Source organism: Megascapheus bottae, chromosome 26 (assembly GCF_031878675.1).
Source record: "Megascapheus bottae isolate mThoBot1 chromosome 26, mThoBot2.hap1, whole genome shotgun sequence".
In the NCBI taxonomy this organism is placed as follows: domain Eukaryota; kingdom Metazoa; phylum Chordata; class Mammalia; order Rodentia; family Geomyidae; genus Megascapheus; species Megascapheus bottae.
In genome coordinates this window covers 87,533-113,382 of record NC_143534.1, presented here as the reverse complement: position 1 = coordinate 113,382, position 25,850 = coordinate 87,533, and the positions used below count along the sequence as shown (strand labels likewise).

At 47.8% G+C, this 25,850-nt stretch overlaps 1 long non-coding RNA gene across 1 annotated transcript in view; it reads left to right on the top strand.

Annotated features, from left to right (window-relative positions):
- Window positions 1–25,486, top strand: part of LOC150045782 (uncharacterized) — a 43,103-nt gene extending 17,617 nt beyond the window's left edge. The window contains exons 2-4 of the long non-coding RNA XR_016532728.1: window positions 5,504–5,648; window positions 23,086–23,344; window positions 25,402–25,486. This is a non-coding gene — a long non-coding RNA (uncharacterized LOC150045782). The remainder of the gene's footprint in view (window positions 1–5,503; window positions 5,649–23,085; window positions 23,345–25,401) is intronic.
- Window positions 25,487–25,850: the final 364 nt, after the last annotated feature.

Sequence of the window (25,850 nt, the reverse complement as noted above, 5' to 3'; positions counted from 1 at the left end):
AGCACATTCCTCAGTGCCTTTGGGCTTTCATTTTTTTTAACCGTAAAATACGAATATTCCTGTCCATTTCCCAGGACTGTGAAAAGATCCCAAGGGGAAGCGGCCTCAGACTCTGTAGTCTGGAGCTGGCTTCAACACTGCTCCATGGCCTCGTCTGTTCCCTCAGGGGCTGGGCTGAGCTGAAAGTGAACAGGAGACAGTGGAGAGCTTCTGAAGTGGAACCAGAATACACTATCCAAAGATCTGACCTTTCAGGGCTAGGAGACAGAGTATAGGTTGGGGATGTGCTAAAGAGAATCTACAGAGCTGAGCAAGAGCAGAGGCCTGGGCTGCAGAACCTGCTGGCGACAGCTAGAAGCCTGGGCTGTAGAACTGGTTGGGTCAGAACCTGGGCTAGTGACTGAGGACTAGGGGAAGGATTGGCTGGGGGCAGAGGCTTGGGCTGCAGCACTGGCTGTAGGCAGAGACCTGAGCAATAAGGCAGACAAGCTGCAGACTGAAGCTGAGGACCAGGGAAAGGCAGCTGCCGCTCAGCCCCTCAGCATCTGTGGTGCAGTCTAAGAAGGTACCTTGAGGCCAGGGGTCCGGAGTTGAGTGGCAGTAGATACTTGCTAGGAGTTAGTGCAGGATCAGGAAGCTCTCTGGGGACCAGGAGCTCTGGTTTGGAAGCATTTCTGAATGTGGGCTCAGTGCCTCAGGTGTCCTGTAAGGTCCCTGGCGAGAACTCCCTTTTAGGAACCCACCACAGTGGATAGCTGGGCATGGGGCTACACAGGGCTATCATCATGCCTTGGCTGTAACCATCATTTTCAAGATTACAAAGACAGTGTCTGGAAGTGGCCCAGGAGTGTGGGTGAGGAGAAGGAAGCCACACGCTGGCATCCAGGCCAGGAGATGCTGTGTGGTGAGCTCTACAGATGCTTCTGTGGTGACACTTGTTTTGGTGGATGCCCAGTGTCTTGTCTCTAGAGATGGAGGAAGCTGGAGGGGCTTTGTTTCTTTTTGGCTGCCGGAGAGCAGGCACTTCAGTTTTTCAAGGCTGTTTTGGTGGGTGCTAGGCTTAACGAAGGCTGAGCAGTCTGGCTTCTTGTGTTCAGTAACTCATGTCAGTAACTCTGTGCCAAAGTTGAGCACAGAACGCTGTGAGCCTGGGCTAACCTCTCCCTTATAAGTTTTGATCGGCAGGTTGTGGTCACAACCTGGCTGGACAGAGAGGCCCAGAGTGGGGGCTGCCTGAGGCAGCCTGAAAGCAGAGGTGATCCCCTGTGTAAACAAGAGCAATGCTGGTAGGATTCTTCTGGTGTGTTGGGCAGCCATCCTACCGTAGAAGGAGAATATTTAGTTAATCCGAATGCACACTGAGACCAGAGGCTCTGACAAGGTTTGTTCCGGTTTTACTCCTTTCCTTCATGTGATGCTGACACTTGGTAGAACCTCCAGAGCAATTGATGGTGATCAAGGTTCCCCCTGCCCACAGTGCTGCTTGGATGCTGACACTCATCAGGAATTATTCTGGGGTCCGAGAGATTAAAACACACTGCCATTTGGTTTCCTTCCTGGTCTAGGGTGACCTTTAACCTCACAGTGTTTGGAGGTAGGTGTGAAGACTTAGGTTAAGCTGGGGCCTACACTTCTGGCAGCCACGGAGGCTCCAGGCACCCAGCACCCACATTAGAACAGTGTAACAGAGAACATGTGGGTGCCACTTCTGAAAACTGCCGCCTGGGTAGCAATCTGCATGTTCTCCTATTATAGAGTTATGTCTTGTTAGAAAGATTTCAAAATTAGCATTAACATTTGAGAAGAAATAAAATCCTTCCATATGCTACGGAGTTTGAGTGGCGCGCACACACACACACACACACACACAAAACCAACAAAAAAAAGCAACACAGAGCTGAGCTCCAGTCCCTTCTGTTTGCAGCCTCCTGCACCCATCTAGTCACCTTCTTGAGCACTCTCTCCCTCTAGCCTCAGTTCTGTTTCCACACTCCTCCACTCAGCTTCCCTCATGTGCTCCCCTTTTCTATCCCCATTTCCCTCCAGGACTCAGTCTTGCCTGTCCAGAGGGGGCATCAGTGATTGGAGTCTCCCTTCCCCGGCCTGTCTCCTGGCTTCTCCCATAGACTACACCTCCAGGACGCAATGCATCTTGGGCATCTTTGAAAGAGCTGTTCTCACTTCCCTGGGGAGACTAGACAGATCTTTCCTTGTCTTAACAAAGAGTATGGCAGCACCTACCTGTAGTCCCAGAATTGGGGATATAGAAGCGTGAGGATTTTGAGTTTGATGCTAGCCTGGGTGACCTTGTCTTAAAAAACAAAAGCAAAAACAGCTAAACAAACAAGGCTAGACAAAGACTGGCTTGATGACAGTGTTTCTGCAGAGCCCTTGGATCAGAGATCAGAGATCCTGGTTTGGGTGGACTCTTCAAGGACCCACTCCATGGGAATTGCTGTTAGGTCACTTTCTGGAACCTCTGTGACATATTCAGTAAGCTGAATGGGAGGCCAGGGTCTCTTGGCATTTATGGTGCTCTGTTGGCCTGGAAATCTTAGAGCCTGATTTTTTTTTCCAGTCCCTAGGGCTTGTACTTAGGGCCTGCACACTATCCTTGGGCTTTCTCAATGCTAGCCCTCTATCACTTAAGCTACTTCTGTCTTTTCTGTGTATATGGTACCAATGAATCGAACTCAGGGCTTCATGCATGCTAGGCAAGCATTCTACTACTAGGCCATACTCCCGGTCTCTGGTCTCTGATTTCTTTTTAACTGAGCCAGCTTCTGGGTCTCACTCTAGTGAACATATTATTTTTCGGATTCATGAAAATTCCATGGTGAGCACTATGTTCTCACACAGAAAGGCTTATCAGGCAGACTTGCCAGACAGTGTTAACTGGTCTTAACTGGGTAAACACGTATTCAGTATGCACCCACCCATTCAGCCCCTGTGCATGCAGCAGGGACTCCACCTGAGCTTTGAAGGCCTGTGCTTTGACCTTGGATCCTTTTCTGCTTTTTCTTTTTTCTTTTCTTTTTTTTTTTTTGGACCTAGGGCCAAGAAAAATGCTATGAATTGATACAGATGAAAATGGATCTGCATGGTGTCTGATACTGTTTGGAGTGGTGGTTGGGGTATGTGCTCAGCCTCCGGAGTCCTGACCTCATCGTCCTCTTGGTGCCTCTAGCTCTTCCCAGCCTCAGCAGGACTTAGGATTCAGACTCAGCAGGTCTGCAGTGCTGAGACTCCAAGTTTCCAGTGAGCTTTGGGCAATGCTGTTGATTTGGATAGGAAATAAGACAGCCATCTCACGTGTCCATCTGTGAGCCTCAGAATGCAGATATCTAGATGCTTCTGCATAGGTGCTTCAGATAACATTGCCACTTAAATCAATAGAATTGGGGTGATGCAGATGAAACCTGAACATCTCCCAAGGTAGAAGGAATTCTGCCAGCAGATGGCTTTTGTACTCCCACTGCATCTCTTCTTGTCTCCAGGCTACTGGCTTGCAGATTTCCAGGTGTCCACACATATGAAGTCCCTTAAATTAAATGTCTCTCACTGGTGTGCATGTGTGTGTGTGTGTGTGTGTGTGTGTGTAAGTCTATAATACATTATTGTGTGACTATATCATAAAATAACCCACATCATTCACAACCTGAATTCTTGGGTTCACCTTCAGTTCTCCACCCTACTATAAGATTTAGACAAGACATCTCAAATCTTTGTTTCCTTCTCAGTTACTTTGAGATCACATATCTGGTCCAAATTTTAAAAATAGACTCTATTAGGACTTCATGATGGTCTCAGTAGCACTGGGAGAAATTGCAGGGGAGTTTGCCCTTCAGGTCTTCAAGGCCTCTTTTTCCTGTCATCCTCTTGCTCAGTGGAAACATTCCTGAAAGTTTCAAGGAAACAAGACTGTGGAGTCCTTCCCAGAAACATGGAGTCCGGAGAGGGTTTCCCCTCTGTTGCCTTCCTGTCAAGGGCAGCCCCGGCCTGGGTCCCAAGGGGCTGTGTCTCCCCCCACACTTCAGGGTCCCTGTAGCCTGGTGATCCCCTCTCCCCTACTCACTGCTAGCAGGGATTTCCAGTCTTGCCCAGCTAATCACTGTGACAGAGCCAACTCTTTCTTCCTATTTTAATTGGCTTTGATCTGTTTATTATCCATACACTTTTCTGGAGAAAGACCAGAAAACCGATTTCCTCTCTGAGCAACTGCCAGGGCTTAGCTGCCCTCTGCCCTCTGGCTGTCTTCAGGACTGGCTTAGTTTCCAGTGACTCCTGCCCTGGCCGTGGGGTTCCTGGAGTTGGAACAGAGTCCTCAGCTGGGGCTGGCATTGTTCTGCAGAATGCCGGGCAACCCCATTGTTTATAAAGAGGGCTTGGATTAGGAACTTGGCTGTGTTTACAGAGCAACCCCACTGGTTTTATTTAGTGTTATAGATCATGGGGGCCACAAGCTCTGAACAGTGGCCAAATCTACTTTGGCAAAAGAAGTTTTATTGGATTACTTCTGTCTTCAGTAGTTGGCTTTGAATCCTGCTTCATTAGGTATGTTTATACTCAGTACTCTGTGGCATCAGCATTTCTGCATGTAACCAACCATAGATCAAAAAGTATACAAAAATAAAAATGTGACAATATAATAATTAGAAGTAATATCTGCAAAAATATAAACAACAATTAAACTATTAATAATATTGTTTAATAATATTAAACAACTATTTGCAAAGCATTTCCGTGCATTACTCTAGAGATGCATAGGTTATGAGCAAATACTGTGCTGTTTTATCTAAGAGCATCCTTGGATTGTGGGCGATTCAGAAGTCCAATCATCAGGATCCACTCAGCTTGTCCTGGACTGAATGAGGGGAATGGGGAACCAGGCTATTCCTGTGAGCAGGTGGGACTCCACCCAGTGGCTGCCTATAGGTCAGCCTCTAGTGGTCAAGACTTTCCCTCTGGGAGCTTGGCTTGCGCCCACACTGTCCCATCGTGGTGGCAGATCTCTGGCTGTCCAGAGGTGCCTTTGGTACCAAGATGTGTTAGTGGGAGGGCTCCTGCTGCAGGTCAGCCATGGTGGCTGCCTCCAGTGGAGGTTCTCCAGGAACATAACCACAGAGGAGCTGGAGGGGAGGAAAACAGCCAAACCCTTTCAGCCCCTGTGGAATAACCTGACCACATCAGGGCTTCCATCAGCTTTCCTTTGAGAAGTTTGCTCTGGGAAGCAAATGTTCAAAACATCAGGCCAAGAACCAAGACCTACACAGCTTTTCAGATTCAAGAACTGGGACAGGATAACAATGGTAGCCAGTCTGGTGCTTTGCTCACAGGAGGCCCTGACAGGAAAGCTGATTTATTTGCAGGAGGTAAGTATATTCTTTTAAGGGAGAGAAGAGTGGGTTGAACATGTCTGCCTGTTACAAAGTGCCATATGGCTGATTGTTTCTAATGAAAAATACTCATGCTGAATTACTAATCCCTGTGTTTGTTTTCCTAGGAAGGAGGCAGGACTGCTGCGAAGTTGCAAATCTTCCCAGCTATACTGTAGACCACAGCCAGTATGATTTAACTCAGCTTTCACTGTCCTGCTGGCCTACCAGTGATGTGCTGTGACTTGCTGCATGAGATCAGTCCAGGGACAGGTCAGCGTGGGCCCACTGGTTCAGCCGCATAGTCCGGTTGCTGCTCCCATGTTCAATACCTGTTGATTCCTAATCACCTGTCTACACTTGATTCCCCTCATAAGGCTGTCTCCTGATGGGGATGTAGCAGGGGTAGCTCCTCTCAGGCTGGTCCCAGCCCGGCACTACCATCCTGAGGCCAGTGAGAGCCTGATTTGGCCCTCCTGGTGGTGCTTACGTGACCATTGAGTACTTTTCAATGCTAATACCAACCTGAGCGATGGCTGGATTCTAAACACTCATTGCCAAGTAGAGGATTTAAAAGTTAGTGATCTTATGTTGGAATAATGTTTTTGAAACATAGTTAAATCATATATATATAAAATATGTAAAATTTCTGCCCCATCCTCCTTCCTATTTGTGTGGACCTAATAATTCTAGGGAGCTGGAGGAGGGAGTGCTGCAGTGTATCTTTCCATGTCCACTATGTCACCGTGTGCCTGTCCTCAAGTCCATCCTCCCTGGAACAGCGTCAGAATCACTCTTTTTCTTGACTGAAGAGCTCTGCTTTTCTGATAAAAAGACAAGATTTTTGCCCAGCATTGGACAACACTGTGACCATGTTTCTAGTGTTAGGCCTCCTGAGACCACCACGGAAACCTCAGGACCAGAGAAAGCCCTGATCCTTTAAATCAGGGCCTTTCTAAGCAGCATCCTGGCCTCTACTGGCCTCTGGAGGAATGTGGAGTGATTCTTATCTGGTATGGTCTGCGGAGTAACCTAAAAGCCTCTCATATCCAAATGGCCATTCCTCTCTCAAAATTTGGAAATCTGGAGAATGTTTCTCCCATTATTTTATTGAGTATGGTTTTTACTCCTTCAATTTGAATTTCTTCCTCTCTCATGCCCATGTTTCATAAGTTTGGTCTTTTATTAGCATCCGGAGGTCCTAATATTTCCCTGTGTATCTTTTAATCTTTTTCATTTAATGTTCTCATTTATTTTGTCTGAGCCCTGATATTCCGTAGTCCTTTGATCTACTCTATTGGAGACTTTTTTTCTTGTTTTGCTCAAGGCTAGCACTCTGCCACTTTGAGCCATAGCTTTACTTCTGGTATTCTGGTGCTTAATTGGAGATAAAGGTCTCACAGCTTTATCTGCCCTTACTAGATTTGAACTGTGATCCTCAGATCTTAGACTTCTCAGTAGCTAGGATTAAAGACATGAGCCATCAGTGTCTGGCACAAATGATTTTTTTTTAATTTTGACTAATTGAAAATTTCATTTTTAGAATTTCACTTTGACTCTTTCAGCATTTCTGTATCTTTACTAAATACCTCTTTCATGTTATGCATTGTTTGCTTACTTCATTTGGCTCTTCATTCATTTATACTCAGCTTTTTATGCATTTTTTCTTTTTATTTAATCTATCATTCTAATAATCATGCTTTTTTGAGTTCTTAGTATTTTCTTTATTTCACTATCTTTAGTATCTGTTGCTGTGGGGTGTTGACCGTTGGAGGTGTTGTATTTCCTTTCTTCATATTTCTTGTGTTTCAGCATCTGAGGCCAGTTTGAGGAAGTTTGAAACGAGTGGTCTTGCAGTCAAAGTGTTTTCAGTATTCATGCAAGAGTTCATGGTAGGAGGGATACTGTTTTGGTTTCTTCTACTTGGACCATGGGATACACCACTATCCAAACTTCTGCCCCTGGAACTGGTCCCCTGTCCCCTCTTCTGCAGAGGACTGTATTTACCCAGGTATGAGCTGAAGTAAGGGCTGGTCAAGGGTCAGATTTCCACATCTCTGTGGTTTCCACCTCAGAAACCCTGGCTGACCACACAGTGCCTTTTCGTCTATGGAAGACTAGGTAGAGCTCAACTCATCCTGCGCTGACCACATTTGTGCCCTATGTGGCAGCACAGAGACCACTTTTGCAGTCTGTTAAAATCATAGGGCGTTCAGAACAGAGACCCAAAGGATCAGGTCAGAGTGGAGGACCAGGCCATATGGTAAGGGGCTGCACAGGTTCTGAGAAGCTAGGACTTAGCATTTGCATTAACCACAGCATAAAGTTATTGGAAAGTTTTGAACAGAAGGACATGGCCTGATTTACATATTAAAAAGATGGCCCAGCTGCTCTGTGAAGAATGTTTTTTAACAGCACAAAAATAGAAATAGGAAGACCAGTTAGGAAGTTATTGCAATAAGCCTGGCAAGAGGTGATCAATGCAATTATCATTTCACAGAGGCCCAAGACAATGCAATTTTTTCAAATGTACCCAACAAGTAATAATAATGCTTCATTTTTAGTTACATGGTGATTTCAATTTGTGAAGCCTTTTTACCTTTATCTTTCATTTGAGCTTCAAAATGACTCTTTAGGCTGTAAAGAGGCTTGAAGAAGTTGATACTTGACAGGACCACGAGGTAGATGCTGTGAGCCTGGTTTGAGCCCATAACCGTACCTTGGCTTTGTCCACTTCCTGATCTAGACAGTCAGTTGCTTCTGAGGCCAGCAGTGGATGCTGAGACAAGTAACTGCCCTCACTGTCTTCCTGAGGGACCTCAGAGGACTCAAGGACACCAGGCTGGACTGTGGAGAATAAGATACTCTTTGGCTTCTGGACACTTCAAATCTAGTTGGAAAAATTGAGATGTCTTTTATAAATAATTTAAGACTGCTCCATACATTTAAAGCTGCATACTAGTACAAATAAGAAGAATCTAGATTCTTTCCTTGCAGTAAATGGTTCCAAATTATCTTAAGGTAGCCTTCTTCAACCGGGACCTCCATGGCCTCCCCTTAGGAAGCTACCGGCCTGCTAACAAGGTCAGCCACATTGTCTGTGTGATGTCAAAATGGAGACATCCTTTCCTAAATGCCCTGACCCACCTATAGCTTTCCAGTGAGCTTACACAAAAATTTACTGCCTCATGCAATAGCCTTTTGTTATCCTGCAGCTCAGAAATTTGGAAGGCCAGAGATGAGCTGGCTGGTCTCTGACCCAGGATGTTTGGATCTTAGTTTGAAACTCAGTTGGCTGGAAATCGGGACCCTGAAGCCTCTGACCCTCTCATGAATGGAGCTTGTGCAGGACTGGTTGGATGAACTTGCTTCATGTAGTCCTTCCATGAGCTGGATGTTCCTTGCAGTTTTGTGGCCTCTTGGAAGTCTTCCCTCCACTGAGCAAGTAAGGGCTCTCACAAGGAGGGCTAAGAGGAGGCAGAGGCCTCCTGGCTCTTTGTGGCCCACTTGGGTGCCACAGCTGTATCTCCACGCTGGTCAGCTAGGCATACTCTCAGTAGCCTACCCTCCTGACCTGGGGTTCAGAGGCTCTTTCTTCCACAGGAAAGGCAGCAGTGTTTACAGCTGGATCAGAACCAGTCCCTTCCATGGTACCTCTGGTTGATCATTGCTTGTGACAGGGCTAATGAAACTGGAAAATGAAGTTTGTATCATGGTGTTGGTTTTAAAAAATAGCTATGGCTGTGGATAGCAAAGGCATGTTGTATGTATATCAAATGAATTTGAGCATAGAACTGTGCTGCACAGGGGACCGGTAGTTTGGCCTAGTGGTAGAGTGCTTGCCTAGCATGCATGAAGGCCCAGGTTCTATTCCTTGGTACCACATAACATAGATAAAGCTGGAACTGATGCTGAGGCTCAAGTGGTAGAGCTCTAGACTTGAGAAAGCCGAAGGACAGTGCTCAGGCCCTGAGCCCTGTCTGTCCTGTCCTGTCAAGCCCAGGACTGGCAAAAGAAAAGAAAAGAACTGTGTTGCAACATAATATTTCAGTCCAAGGCTGGAACACAGTTGTGGATGTCATTGACTCATGTTAACAAGACCCAGGTCTTCAGTGCTCAGGTCAGCAGGGCTGCTGTGCAGAATAAAAGAGCGCCGTCCTGATGCCTGGGCTTTTCTTACCGTCATTTCTTTGTCTTTTTCAGCTTTGTTAGCCTCTTGAGAGTCAATTCAGAAGTTACTTCTTGCAAGAGTTTTGTTTGGGGTTTTGGGCTGAGGATTCTGTTCATGGACACCAAGTGCCTGCACATAGCACCATCCTACTAGACAAAACTTGCCTGTAGCTGTGCATTGGTTTATCCTATGGACACAGTTTGCCTTGCAGCATGGTGCTAAGCCATGATGGGGAACCCCAAGGGTGCATCTGAGCCTGAGCTCCCCACCCTCTTTTCACCCTAGTTTATGCACATCAAGCTCATAGAGGCACAGTTTCTTTTTTTCCCCCTCCTCTTGGTGCCTTCCCTGTGTGCCTGTGCTCTTGAGGAAGCAGAAAGACTGGCTCTACCCTCACCTATCAGAATGGCTAACATTTCTATACTGGCCGCCTGATTTCTGCCGGGTCCAGCTGGTGGCTCCTACAGGGGCCAGGCAAACCTGTCCTGAGAATTCGGTGTGTCGGTGATGGATGCAGGAGGCAGCTCTCCTGCCCCCCAACAGTCCAGCTCTGCTTCATGACTAAAGCAGGTTACTCTGTGGCTAAGACAGATAATTTAAAACAGATGAGAAAAAAGTGATTTGATTTGAATTAGAACATATTACATCATATGCATTATTTTTGCAGTGCCAGCAACATTTTTCTGTTTGGATAATGTTTTTCATAAGCTAATCTTAAAGGAATAAGTTATGTTTTCAGAATCCACATCATCTAGTGTGCGCTCAGCACCAGGCTACATGTTTCCCAGCCTGTGGGGTTGCATCCCTGAGCCATGGCCTCCTGGCCTGTGCAGTGGGTGAGGTCTTCTGGGCAGGCTCCTTGATGGGGCTGAAACCTGCCAGGCAATGGCTCTGGAAGTCCAGGGAGCAGGAACAGATGTGGTTGCAGGGATCAGGTATAAGATAGGCAGTGGCCGGTGGCCCTGGGAGGGAAGAGACTATCTTCTTGAGGCCTGCTCGCTCAGAACTTAGCAAACTCTGCAGGCTGGTGGGAATCACTGCAGGCTTTAAGTTGAAGCTCAGCATGGGCGCATTGCTTTGCTAGGATGGCAGACTCTGAGCTGGGTAGACTGGGTAAGAAAGGACAGTCCCAAGGGGTAAAAATCTTGGTGGCTTTATTTGTGATTCAAGATTATGGTAACATTGCATTCCCCAGAAGAGAAGAACAGCTCTAATGGCAAAGCAGAGGCTGATTTTTTTTTTTTTGCCAGTCCTGGGCTTAAGCTCAGGACCTGAGCACTGTCCTTGGACTTTCTCAAGGCTAGAGCTCTACCACTTGAACCTCAGCACCACTTCCGCCTTTTTCTAAGTATGTGGTACCAAGGAATCGAACCCAGGTCTTTGTGCATGCTAGGCAAGCACTCTACCACTAGGCCAAACTCCCGACCCCAGAGGCTGATTTTATAGCCAGAGAAAGATTGAAGAAAGCAAAGACAACGCACAAAAAGCAAAGCAGTCGTATAAAAGTGTGCTTCTTTTTGTGGTGGGAAGCTGGAATGAAGATGATGGACAGAAAATGAACTGGTTAGCCTCATGCTACTGCAGGCTGCTCTTCTACTGAAGGACTAGGAGAGGAAGCTTCGTTCTCTTGCCAACTGAAGTTTGGAAAAGTTGGCTGTTACTTCTCATTTGTCCTGATGTGTTGGCAGGTCAGATAACAGTGCACTTTGTTCGGTGATGTGGAACTTTAGCATGGGTGGACCCATTTTGAATTTTATTCTAGTCTGTGGGGACTCAGAAGCCTGATCCAAAACAATGGGCTCCAATGATGCTGTGTTGACAGCTGTTAAGTGAGACGAAGAAGCACTCTGATGAGAGTATGCAGAGTGAACGTAGCTAATAATGTTGGGCCTATCGGATCACCAAATGATTTCTGCTAGTAGCAGCCTCCTCTTGACTTTGTCTCCTGAGGCACCAAGAGGCTGTCCGGTGAGACATTGTGCTACACAGGTTGATGTGGAGTACTCTAGGCTGTTTGCCCAGAATTTTTTGTTTGCTCAGAAATTTTCTCTGGTGTTAAATGACATAGGCCTGTAACCTATGCTGAATGTCACAGGACAAAGTCACAGGCAGGGAGAGCACATGGCATTGGTGAGCACAGCCTCTGGGCTACCTGCTAGCCTAGCAGAGTGCTTCTCCTTGGCTTACCTAGCCTCTCGGATACTTTCTATGAGCTCATCACATGCAGCTGGAATTGCAGCTTGTTGTGGTGATGAGGCAGCCTTAATTCCAAGTTGTTTTCCTTGGAAGCATGTCTTTCATCATGTCAGAAGCCTGGCTGTCCTGTGTCATGCTGCTAGATAATGACCTCACACACTGAGTGAAAACAGACCCTCTCCTGGAAGGTGGCAAATCCCTCCCCATTCCTGCCCCTTCCTTGACCCCCAAGTATGTGCCAGTGGCAGACAGGGCCCAGGCTTAGGGTCTTTGTAAAGATGAGCCCTTCATCATAGGAACCCCTGTGGCACACTGATGGCACCTCTCTTTTAAGTGAAGTCCATCGAAGGAAAATCACACACCCGCTGCCGGGATGCTCTGAACAGACATTCTTCTCCTGCTCCTGAGCCACAACTGGGTCTGTACCATAGTCCTCCATTCTGTTTCACATGCTGCTCTCCAAATCTTCCACAGTGAGCACATTCCCTTGTTGTCACCCTAAATCTGCGTGACCTGTCCAGGAGGTCGGTGTGACCACCTGCAGGCACAGATGTGGTAATTGCTGGGCTCACAGGTCCATGGCTGCACCTTGTGCCAGGTCCTTGTGCCAGGCTTCTCCATCCTAGCAAGCCCTGTACGCCTGTGTGGGGTCCTTAGCCCTGGCCTTCAACTCTCCTCTCCTTCCTGGATGCTAGCCCCTGTGACCTCTGCCAGGCCCTCTGCAGATGGACAAGGGGCTGCCTGGTCGGGTTTTACCAGTCTGCCCACCTCCTGACCCTTGAGGTCCAACAGCTCACGGCTCCCTGGTCTTGGCCATTGTATAGCTCCTGGCAGCCACGTGCAGGAGGAAGGAGACAGGTTTGTCTACTTTACTGTTGCTGGGCTCTCAGCAGCGGGGACTCAAGGTAAGTACTCAGAGGCTGTCAGTATTAGGTGATGAGGATAATTGTGCCCTCTGTTTTCATTTTCCTTTCTCTTCTTGATTCTTCCTCTTTCTGCAGAAGTATTGATGGCTTTCCAGATGAGAAAAATGAACTCACAAATGAGTGTTTGGCATTTGGGTGTTGTGCCTCTTGTGGCTTTTAGTGGTTCTTTATCACATTCTGGACAGAGCCCTGGGAGGTACACACAGCCTCAGGAGGCCCGGCACCTGTACTCACCGCCGCCGCCGGAGGCCCCAGCCCCTTCAGCCCTTCCAGATCATGAGCGTAGATGAGGGCCTCACATCCTTCCTGCATAAAGCACCTTGTGCTCTTCAGGCTCCCTCTTCGAGGACGTGTAGTGGGGAAGGCAGTTTGAACACTATGGTTGTAAAATGAGATGATGAAACCTCCTGGGAAAGCCGTGAGACAGGTAGGGAGTGGTGATCATCTTCAGTACACACTATTTCGTCAAGCCCCACTGATTCTACTGAGATGAAAATGTGACTTTTCCCTTTCTTTCTGTTTATACGCTATATTATGTTTAGTGATCTGCATATGTCAAATAGCTGAATCCCTGCAGTGAAATCAATTTGATCATTAGTATGTACTCTTTTTGTTTTGCCAGTCCTGGGCCTTGAGCTCAGGGTCTGAGCACCGTCCTTGGGTTTTCTCAAGGCTAGAGCTCTGCCACTTGAACCACTCCTGGCTTTTTTTCTTTGTATGTGGTACTGAGGAATTGAACCTGGGTCTTCGCACATGCTAGGCAAGCACTCTACCACTGGGCCAAAATCCCAGCCCTGGTATACATTCTTTTCAATGTATTGTTGAGTTCTATTTTGCAAATACTATTGAGAATTTTTGGCTCAATCTCATTGCTCATTAATAGAAGCCGTGGGTTGCCTGACATGATATGAGAAGAATGCACCACTGTTACATTCTCACCAGAGTGACTCCATCTGAAGCTACATGGAGGAAATGCCAGGCAAATCCACGTTTAGGGTTATGATATAAACATCCTATGATAGTAAAGTATTATATTCAAAGAATGATAAACTCTCTTCAAATGGAGACTGTTGGTACATAATTATGACTTAGTATTCCTTTGCTATGTATACATTTCTGGAATTGGAAGGGAGCCAAAGATTAGACGGTAATCATATCTTATTATTGATACTAATTAATTATGATATCAGGCCGGAAACACACATGGGAATTTTGGAAGCAGTGGACTTCCATTCAACTCCAGCCTTAGTACCCGTGTGTTTGCTCACTCTCTTGCTATGTGCCCCACTTTGTGTGCAAGTCCCTGTGGTCCTCTCATACCTGACATCCTACAGAGTCCCACACTCGCTGCTTTAAACACCTTCCTCAAGGTCTCATAGATTTTATTTGTAACTTCTAATGAGTGTCCTCAATCACATTCAACCTTTATGAAGGTAGATTTATTAACTCTATAGGCCACTTATAGGAGTAATTTGTGATTCAACAAAATATCAAAGAGCTGAGTAAATCTTAGTAAAATACCAAATAGCGGAGTGGTGCTCCTCCATGGTGACAGTGTTCAGTCTGGAGGTCTCTGTCCAGGTCCGAGAGAATGTCTTAAGGACAGCAGGGTGTGCTCAGCCTGTGCAGAGCCCTTCCTCACATGGCACAGCAGTGGACACAGCACACTGTCAGCACAGCACAGCGTGCTCTTTATACTTGCATGCGTTTTCTGTCCCTCATGGAAGTGAGCATTCTGTGTGCTGTGAAAAATGTCTCCCAATGCCTGGAGATAAGGCAAGCTCACTGCTTCTCTGCAACATTCTGTCCTTTGTGATTGTGGTATTTCAACATCAGAGATAAGGGCTTGCTAAGAAGGGATAAAGCACCAGGCCTTGTTAGCTTCTCCATTTTCCTAGCAAATAGCCACAACCATGGTTTCCAAGGCTTTGAGAAGCTCTTGGAGACTTTTGACAACCAGTTATTGTCCTGAGAATAATCCTCTTGGGCTAGGAAAATAGCCATTCCAACCAAGGAAACACCTAGGAGTAACAAGTTGAGCAACTGCCACCCTTCTGTGTGTGGAGTCATCGGCAGCAGCATCTTGGCCTCCCCTTCTCATGACAACTCGGTTTCTTTCTGCTCTTAGTAATGGAGATGAATGACTGCATTCTCCTTCTAGCTTTGCTGACTCCTCTTGGTGGGAGCAGGCCAGCCTGCCAGGAGGGTGCAAGCCCTGCTCTTAGATCTCCATCTTGCTGGGGGGTACCCTCTGCATGTGTAGCCTGGCTTGGCCTCAGGATGGATACCTGGCTAAGGGTACCTTGCTCCAAAGTTGAGTGAGTTAGCAGATGCATTTTGCTCTTGAACTGGGCTCCATCCTAAAATTAAACCTCCTAGTTGAAATCCTCAGCCATCCAATTATCAGGAATCGGACTGTGTGCCACAGTCTGAGAAGCTCTAGTCAGGTGCCATCAACTCCAGCCTTCCTTCCCCTCAACTGCCATCAGAGGGGCTGGGCTTCACCAGAGATTTCTGAGGAGGCCTTTCTAGCTGCCGTGGTGCATCTGGTCACCAGCCACAGCTCTTCCTAAGAGATGAGGTGTGCAAATGTTGGATGGACACCCTGTCCTGCAGAAAGTTTGTGGTTTAATTAGAGAAAGGAACCGAAGTCTGTGTAGGGCAGTGTTGGCCACAGCCCAGAATGAGTCACCAGCTATAAAGACTGGAGAAGTTCAACAGGGAGGGAAGTTCAGAGATGGGGCAGCAGAGAGGGCTGGGGGAAGAGGAATCCAGCCAGCTCAAGTCATTTCTAATAACTACCTGCAGGTTTTATCACCCTTCTCAGCATGGGTAAGAGACAGCCCCTCCCTGCTGCGTGGAGAGGCTGTCTGACCTGCTGGTTCTGCTCCATGTAGTAGTGATCTGGTGGTCCTGGTTTCTTGTCTATGATGAATACACACGAAGTGGTGTTCTTTGTGAGTTTTGATGACAATAATCAACAGCATTGGCTGTTTGTTGTCAGTAGTATTGTTAGAAAAAAAATCTGGCCTCTGAGGACTCCTGTTATCTATTATCCCTTAATACATGCCTGGCCTCATTCTCGGCCCCTCGCTGACTTGAGCAATCTAGGAATCGCCTGCCTGCCTGCCTGCCTGCCTGCCTGCCTGCCTGCTCACCTTGTGCAAGCTCGGTGTTACTCAGCAGGAAACGGGTGGAGCTTCTGCTCCAGCAATCACTCCCTTTTAAGCAGACTGTGCTGAGCAAGCTGGCTGGCTTGGACAGTGCTCAGAACTGCAGGGCCTGTGTACTTTCCTACCACGTTTTTAGGATTTCCTTAGAGGATAGAGGTCTCTCATTATTTATCACTTAACAAAATTTTGAACCCAATCGTCTCTGAAGTAGGAAGCACTCCAAACCCAGTTTTACACCCAGAAGCCGGAGAGCTCCTGCTGCTAGTTGTAGACAAATGAAATGACCCAACTCTCCCCAGAGCTTTTAGGCTAAGAATAGAGCACGGTTAAAGTACTATAAAACCACTATCAATATTAAAAGGATAGGCACATATTCAAAGCATCCCCTTTAATATCTGTTTTTATTTAAAATAAGCTCAGATGTTGGACCAGGACAACTTTGTCTTCTAATTGCCGGTTCTTAGACAACCTCAAGTGGAAGAAGGGTGGCACTGGCAGCTGGTGAATCTGCCCTTATGTCAGTCCAGGTGTTTGGAACATTCCAGGGACCCCGTGAAGAAGCTACACTGCCACCTCAGTGGCTGCCACTGAAGCACAACTCTGGCTCCAGAAGGCACTGTTTCAGCCACAACCATCTCAAACAACTTAGGATGGACCTTCTGCCATGACAAGCCTCAGTGAATCTTTTCAGCCATTTTTACTCAGATCACTGTCCCTGGTTGTTGGGGGCCGAGTAAAGCCGTGTCTGATAACTTTCTGCTGAGGCTTGTAGTAGGGATAAAACACGTGGATCTCTTTGTCCTGTCCACCTTGTATACTGATAGGCTCCCTCACCCAATATAAGGAGGAGGGATTTAGGGAATAAGGAGAGAGAGAGGTCTTCCTGCCTTGATGAGGCCGTGTGGCGTCTCTGTTCGTGCTCCAGGGTAAGAAGGCTGGGTGCGGGAGGACATTGGGCCCCTTCCTCTCGCAGAAGACTTGTAATTGGTGTGAACACGGATGTTCATTTGCACAAAGAATCGTGCTGTCATTGGTGCAAACACACCTTCGCCACACTCCTTTTTTGGCTAGATCATCAGGCTGGTCGGCTAGCTTTTCTAGTCAGCCAGAAGGTATTCTCCTGTACCGTTCCTGGCATTGTTACACTGGGCTTGGTTTAAAGGCTTTCTTTCTTGTCTTTGTTTGATCTTAACCGTTAATGGAGGACTGAGCTGGAAAGATGAAGAGGAGATGGTGGCAGAAGTGGAGGTGGCAGCAGCCACTGCCCTCATTGAGCCCCTAGAAGCAGCAGTGACGGATGGGGCAGCAGCCCCATGGAAGTAGAGAGAGGGAGAGAGTAGAGAGCCAAGTCTGAAGAAAGAAGTCTGTGAAAACCTAGAGACAAATAACGAGAGGCCTCCACCACTGAAAGAGGTCTGGGGAGCAGCCAGGACGTTAAGGCCAAGGGTCAGTCATTCTAAGTCTGAAAGCTCACCACTGGCTGCTGTTAAGGGCAGAAGTCCCTAACGCTAGAGGTGCCTTTGGAAGCTGCAACAGTATGTCACTGACTGCTGCCAGTGCTGGCCTCTGATTCTTGCTGCTGCTGCTGTTGCTGTTGTGGCTGCTGCTGGAAGCTGTCAAGTGCTGGGATCACCACGGTTAACGTCTAGAGCAATGGCCTAACACCTACGTACCTGGAGTCTTAAGTCTCTGGCTTCTAACATCTCAGTGATTGGGGTCCTGGGTCTCTGGGTCTGTCAGTCCAGTCCCTAGGCCTAGAGCACACGAGGGCCTGTTACTGCCAGCCCTAGAAGGACTTCTTTTTCCTCGCTCATAACTTCTGTTTCAGTAGAACAGAAGGACTCTTAACTACTGATCTGTGACAATCTTCCTGAGTGACAGCTACAGAGAAGGGAGCTATAAAGAGGCTGGTTCAGGAGCATGGCTTGGTCAGATCAGCTCTGAGTCTGTAAGTCACAGACAGCTGTGGAAGGTCGGGAGTTGCAGGTTCTTGGTGAGTCATCATGTACTCTCTTCTGGTGGAGAATGCTGAGGGTCCCTCCAAAGGCAGAGACAGGCCTCAGAGGCCAACAAGGTTCTGTTTGGCTTCGTGAAAGGATACAATAGGTCTAGCCTGTGTGTTGAAAAAGGCTTCCTGGACAAGGCTGGTGGTGGCCAGGTGGTGGCCGGGAATAGATCCCTGCATGGAGAAAGCAGAGTCTTCTATGAAACATATTTGGGCTCTAAGGTTCCAGCAGCAGCTTGGAAGCTGGATATGCGTATGAGGGGTTGTAGTTGAAAGGTGAAAGGGCAGAAATAACTAAGGAAAAAAACTCTACAAACTAAAATGGCAGAGAAAAATAAATCCAGAAGGGCCATTGGCTTCAGGTGGCAGGGACACAGAAGGCAGGGCAGGAATTAACCAGGAAAGCAGCTCCTGCTGGAGAGATCAGGAAGCCCTGGGTGCAGAAGGGTCAGTGTCGTCTATAGAGGAGCCAGGAAAGGAGCAGCAGGAAGCTAGAGGCATACTGGGCAGAATGAAGAGGAAGGGCTACAGACTAAGTCTGGGGCGTCACTCAGGCAGGCTGAAGATGTGAGGGCCCAGGGAAAATGACAAGAAGTCACTTCCACGTTCAGGAGAGGAAATAGACACTTTCAGATGAGGACACAAACATGGAGGATGAGGAAAATCAGAAAGCATGAGACGTCACAGAATATAAAGAGAGTAGGAGGCGGGTCATGAGGCTGAGGGGGAGGGTGGCAAGAACGAGCTTGGCCTGTGCACTGCGAGGGACAGGATGCAGAATAGGGTATGGAGTGCGTAGCCATCATGGAGGCAGCAGGGTCGGAGCTGGGCTGCGGAGATGGGAGCCACACCCTCCCCTGGTTCAGTAGCACAGGCCACACTGATCCCCTTCACAGTTTTCTATGTAGGTGTTAGAATACCAATTTCCAAGTGAAAGAAACAAGAGTTAGAGGGACTCCAGGAGTGTACCTTCCTCAGGACTGTGGGCACTTCTGCAGTGGGCCTTCCTCAGGACTGTGGGCACTTCTGCAGTGGGCCTTCCTCAGGACTGTGGGCACTTCTGCAGTGGGCCTTCCTCAGGACTGTGGGCACTTCTGCAGTGGGCCTTGCATCTGCCCCTTGTTGGAGCTCAGTCATCTTTGCACAGTAACGTGCACACCCCAGCATGGAGGAGGCCCTTGCCAGACCTTTGTCAGCCAAGGCTCTGGATGGCAGCTGTGTTGATAGCTAGCCCCCCTCTGCTCTAGGTCTCAGTGCTGCTGCTGCTGAAGGCAGTACTGAGCCCTGTCCACCTTTTCCCAAAGCTCTGGACACAGTTGGAGCTCCAAGGTCAACCAGGAAGTGAGGGTGGGCTGACCTCACCCCATGCCCTCTGCCTTCCTTGGTCAGTGTCCCATCTGCTCTCTCCATCACTGCTCTCAGTGCTGTGTGAAGCCCGAAGCCGGGGCTTGCCCAGTCCACTAGAAATGCCCTCCCCTTGAGGCAAACAGGGGTACAGGTCAAAAGGTACTCTGGAGGCTGTGTGAGGACCCAGACAGTTCCTCGCGGAGAGAAAAGGCCAGAGATGTAAAATCTCTTGTTGAGTGAGCATTCAGAGGAACCTAGGCTCTGGGACCTAGAATGGGATCATACTTGCTTCACTCTTGTCCCACAGATGTGGAATGATATGGAATACTGAGGAGACACCTGTGAAGTGAACAAACAGTGTGCAGGCACTGTAGAAGGGCATTTGCAACCCCTTAGCTCATCTTACTATTGGCAATGGGACTGTGAAACTCAGAGTAAGTCTGATTGTGCTGAGAAGCTTTGAAATTCTTCCAGAATTAAGTTTTCTTTTCAGGGTGTTCTCAGTTTCAAAAGAAGGAGAACAGTTACCAGACTGAGAGCCTTGAATCAAGTGACAGGTGTGGACCCTCTGCAGGTTAAGGCCAGATGGAAAGTAAGCGCCTGCCAGGGGTTGTCAGTCACGGGAAAAGCACACCCAGGTTCCGTAGCACACTGAATGCAGAATGCTGTGTGACCTTGGCCACCAATGGGTGGGTTTTTCCTATGATGCAAGAGATTCCTCAGCTTCTTCTACAGATACCAGCTGATATCCTCTGAGCCAACTCATTCTGACCCCGCCCGCCTGGAGACAGGGTCTGAATCCACAAGTTCAGGCTATGTCCCCTAAACTCCACTTCCAATACTAGTTGAAAGTCTCTGTGTCTTATTTGAGCTTCTAACTGGCTGGCTGTAGGTCAGGGCTCAACTAACGCGACAGAACAAAATGCAGAAAAACAGTTGCGTTTACCTTATTTTAATGAAGGGCGTTTTGAAGGATGCCATTATAGAGATTCAGAATGAGGCCAGGAAAGAGGTGAGGCACTAGGCCTTCTTGAATGCCACCCTCCAGAAGCCTCCATCTAGAGGCTCCCAGAACTGTCCCTGGTGTTTGTTTTTGGTTTTGGTTTTAATAGAGGTTCCTTTTCATGCAGTGGCATTGCTGGTCCCTGTCACTGGGTGACCAGCTCTACTTCCAACCCTATTTATTTCCTTCTGTAAGTGAGGGTGGGGTTGGAGTCCAAACCTGCCATACACCATTGTTTTCCTTTGCAACCAGCCTAGCCAAAGCATCCAGGGACACCAAAAGTCATCCACTCTGAATAAAAGATGTTTCTTGCACCCACCTCTCAGAGAACAACATGGAGACCAGGGAGGAGGAAGATACTTGCCATGCTTGGTGCGTTCAGAGCTTAGTGACCACTTTGAGTGTTTCAGGTTCATGAAGGAAGGCAGCAGTCCTACAGGACACGCCTGTTTTAAATCTCTAAACAAAACCACAGGGAGCGTTTATAACCAGAGGACAGTGGCCCAGCCTGGCCCTGCCTTCACATGGAAGGCATGCTTTATGTCAGGGACAGTCAGATGTTCTGGCTTACAGGGCAACAGCATGAGTCACCAGCCCTTGAAGCCATTCTGGCTCCAGGTCAAAGCAAGTAGAGTTTTGATCTACAGATCAGATGAGGAGGGGGGGGGGGCGGGGAAAGAACAAGCCAAGATGTTGAAAGTGCTCAACAAGCGGCAGGAGGAGAGTGTCTTCACCTGGTTCCTACCAGCCTATGACAAAGCTTTGTTATGTAAAGAGGGTGCTTCACATTGCTGAAGGACTTTGCCAGTATATAACCTGAGGATCCCCCTTGTTGTTATATCACATGAAGGATAACTTCTTTGTCTGCTTCCTGAACAGTTTATAGCAGAATCTGAAACTGAACCCTCTTGTACCTCCCTGAATTAAATCTTCAGTCACTCCGGGGAGCAGCCTGGAAAGTACTCCCATGCTCTTGGAGAAATTTTCAGGAAGAGGGTTTATGGAATTCCTGTATTTTAGCATGTGTCCTGACACCACAACTAAAGATATGCAGAATGTGAATTCCATTTCCTACTTGGGGCTCATGTAATGTCAGATATCTATAGCCCCAAGAGCTGCTAATTTAGCAACAAAACACACTTCCTAGTGATTAATCCAGTACTGGTTTCAATCTGGAACTTTTCCCTTTCCCCTCCAATGCTGTTTGTACCACATGTAATCAGAACTTGGGCCTAGAATGAAGGCTCCATGCAAGTGGAAACTGCAGTGTGTTCCCAGTTAAAAACACCTGAAGCTGGTGTGGATGTCTCATCATGCTGGGATCCAAGCTACTCAGGAGGCTGAGATCTCAGGATTGTGTGGGAAAGTTGATGAGACCCTAATCCCTAATTACCCACCAAAAAACCAGAAGTGGAAGTGTGACCAGCCTTAAGTGAAGAAATGAAGGAACGGTGCCCAGGTCCTGAGTTGAAGACCTAGTGCCAAAGAAGGGAAATAAAGAAAGGAAGGGGAAGGAGAAGGGAAGAAGGAGAGAGGGAGGGAGAGAGAGAGAGAGAGAGAGAGAGAGAGAGAGAGAGAGAGAGAGAGAGAGAGAGAGAGAGAGAGAGAGAGAGAGAGAAAGGCAGGAAGGAAAGAAGCCAAGCCACCCAATAGAATACCACTTGGCAGAGCTTGGCTATCAGGGCTCAGGGCCCACAGCCCTAGGACATTGCCCTATAGACTATCCAGTCCAACTCCCCCTTCTCCCTCCCCCCACTCCCACCTCTACCCCTCCCCCCTTCCCCCTCTGGGCAGACAGGCCAGAGCCTGAGACTGAATGTGTACCTCAGACAGACTGCTCTCATGTGGACTGGCACAGCCTGGCTCTGTGCTCTGGGATATGAAAATGCGTAAGATCCCTGCTTATCAGCGACCTTTGAGCTTAGGGCCGGGGCAGGCTGTGGGGGAGGTACAGAGGAAACAAAGAATGAGATTTTTTTCAGTCCCTAGGGATACTCCCTTCTTGGGGAGCAGTAGGCAAGTGCACCCAAAAGATAAGTGTGGTGATTTCCAGAGAAACAAGGCTCCTCTCGTTGCATCTTGTACTCATTGTCGGGGGGACAGGATTCCATGTACCACAGAGTGAAGACATGTAAGCAGTGAATCACTGGCACACCTTAGGAGTCCGGAGAGTCAGGCGCAAGACATTTGGTCAGCAAGGGTGCAAACTCTGGAGGGGGCATCTGGCACAGGCAATGGAGGAGGACGGCTATCCAGGCTGGAGGAGAGTATGGGGGGGGGAGAGAGTAGTGAGGTGCTTAGTCATGTAGAATGCTTGCACCCCAGTCCGCAGCTATCATTTAACATTTAATTCAGCCACAACACTGTCCCTGGCTATCATTTGAGAACAGAGATGGAAGTGGTTCGATGAACAGTCAGGACCTGAGTGATGACCCCACCTGCCCAGCTCTGGAGGCTTTACATTTAGGAAGGCTTATGGGAAGTAAAAACACAGCAAGATAGAGAACAGATGACACAAAAGGTGACTTGGCCTTATTGTGCGGTGATCTGCTAAATTAGCCATGAAAACAGATGATAAAGTTATCTAGTGATTAAAGTTATCCCATCAAATTCAATGAAACCTGGATACCACAGAGTTGAAAACAACAGCAGAGGCAGGGAGGGGGCTGGGCAGAGAACATTCAGTCTTCAGGCCCTACGAGGCCCGCACAACCATTTCGTGGATGACAGCACAGATGTGTGTGCTTCTCTTTGGTTGCCCATCATGTACCAAATGTATCATTTGCCTACAGTGATCATTTCGTATGGCCCACAAATGACATTAAAAGTATCCAGATGGCTCTTGGCAGATCCCATTGCTGCCTGTTCACCTGTAACTTCATCTCACAGTCCCTACAACAGGCTGGAAAGAAACCAAACGGAACAGGGAGCCGAGGGGGAGTCAGCTTCCCGCCTGAGTCTGTGCCTCCGTGCTAACTGAAGCATCCAGGACTTCCCTCCCAAGGCATTCACTGGTGACTTCCATGGTGTCCTTCCCTGCTTTCCCAAATGGACTCCTCTGTAACTTCTCCCTGCATGCACACTGCATCCCCAGGCCTGGGCCACCACCACATCCGGAGCAAGCCACAGCACCAGCTCCTTCCATAGGGTGAGTGTGGAACTTGCCCCTGTCATTGGTCAGCTTGGGGTCCACCTTTGTGCAAGTGCTTCTTCCAACATGTGTGGGAAAACATTCTGCAGGCAGATGGTTGCCCTTCACCCTGTCTGGATTGATAGCTACAAAACAATGTGCTCCATTAGTATGAAAACTTCAGGAAAACAAAACATTTTATCATGTTACCAACTCATAGAGATTCTGTATTTTTTTATATTGGGTCTCCAGTACTAACACACAAGTAGGCACTGCTGAGAACTGCGGCCTCCGTTCAGTAGAGCAGTCTCCAAGCCAGGCTAAAGGGCTCTCAGATTTATGCTGAACTGGGTGGGAGGGGGGATTGACATCTGAGAAAATGCATCACCAGATGCAGTTCCTGAAGATTTCAAGAAAACCTGGCTACTGATGAACCTGCCCAAATGTCAGGCTGTGCAAGTGCAGGGATTTCAGGCCCTCTCTGGAAAAGACAACCATGTTTTCCCAAACAATATATTGTGTTTATTTTTATAGCTTTGTTCTCCTGCAGACCTCATATCTCCTCCTAGACAGTTGAGATCAAAGCAACAGCCTGGTCTCAGTTTACCTCCAGTCTCCTTTGCTTAATCCCTAACTAGAAAGGCCCATTGCCGATGTTGGAAATGAAGACCAGTGGAGCTACAGGGAGCTCATGGCACAGGAAGTGAAGCAGGATCCTCTTCAGCCCAGAGCTGTTGTGTTTATTTAGGGGAAACCTTGCACAGCAGGGCTTTCATGGGCTGTGTGAACAGCACTCCCCAGGCTCACTGGCGAGCACAGTCCTGTGCTGTGCTCAAGTGCACAGCCGCACTGCTAAGGGCCCAGCACACAGGTGCCACAGCACCTCCTGGGTTGGTCTTCTTGCAGGTTCTCAGAACGACCATGGGAATGCGGGGCTCTCTGACTGAAGTTTGCTCTGGATCTAGCTGGGAGGTGTCGAGTGTGCCCAGGGTGCCCAGTCGCTATACAGACTGTGCAGTCAGAGATAGGGGGAAGAGAGCAGGACCCATCACGCTGGAGAGTGCGAGGGACTTGATGGGCTGCCATGTCTTACATGACCATTCTAGTACAGCAGCTGGCCCAAGAGTCAGGCTGGTGCGGACCACACCACATAGGCACATGGTCTCGGGATGGTTGCTAATGGCTCAGTCTCTTCAGTACTTCACTTTAGTTCTCTCTTCCCAACTCTAACCAGTCTCTTTCTTTCATTGAGGACTGTTGCCTCTACTATTATTCTGCCAGATTAAAGAGCAGATATATGGATGTATTTCAGGCCCGGTGAGGAACAGAGCCGCCTATTCCAACCTGCTCCTTTTGCCGCCATTGTTTACCGAGATGCTTTGACTGATCAGCATCTCTTAAATCAAGAGCCCTGTTGTTAGGGTGGAAAGAGGGTTAATATCAATCATTGCTTGATTCTACTCTAATTTTTCCCTTTTCGTCCTATGTAATAATTGCCTTAGAAATTTGAAATAAATGATCTTTTCTAACTTGTCCCCTCTGCATTAATTGGCTAACATTCTTCTGTGAAGCTTTCCTTTATCAGTTGAAGATTTTCTGGCTACCTTAAAATGTATTTCCCAATAATTGGAAGTGAAAAATGCACAATTACTGCATTTCAGTGACCTTCAGATAATGCTAGTCATTTGCGCTCCCCCCCCCCCGCTTTCATGAATTTATAGAGGCAGAAAGTGGAAAGACAGGTTCCTTGTTTAGTGTCACATAACTAATAAGTGGCAGAGCTGGAAAGGACAAGAGGCCACCTCACCCCTCACACCTTAATGCTTTCCTGAGGATTTTCCAGATTCTGGGTTTGGAAGCATGATCCTTTTTGGTACTGCCACAGACCCGGGCTGGTCTTGTCAGATGGTGAATGCCTATCCTGCAACTGATTTGCTTGCTGTTCACCTGCTCGTCTTTCCTCTTCCTGGACAGGGAAGAAAGAAGTCAATCACAGGACCTGGGCTCTGTTTTGTTAGTCTCACATTTTCCTCCCCAGCCTTGACCTACCTGTTTCTTGTTCCTCTCTTTTCTAGGAACAAAGCTATGAACACCTGAGATGCAGAGAAAAGAGAAGACCTTTCAGTGAAAGGTAGCTGATGACATTCAGTGGGTTTGGCACATCTGTTTACAGGTGAGAAGCAGACTTTGCTTCCATAATATCATGATGCCAGTAATAATAAGATTTGCCAAGTAACTAGCTCTAGCTCAGTTCTTGGGTCAGTTCTGTAAGTGAAAAGGGCACACTCTTTTTTTTTTTCTGTTTAAGTAACATTCTACTTTATGTTTTACGGAAAACTAGCAAGGATGGCACACAGCTCCCCCTGCCCTCCCCCGATAAACCCCAGTTCTCTCTATGCTAGCATATGACAGCTCCAGTCTGACACTGCTGATGTAGTCCACAGGGCATGAAATGTCACCAGCTCCCCTACATTCTTATATTCTAGGGCTATCCTGGATCCCTGGCACATGTGCTAATCATCTC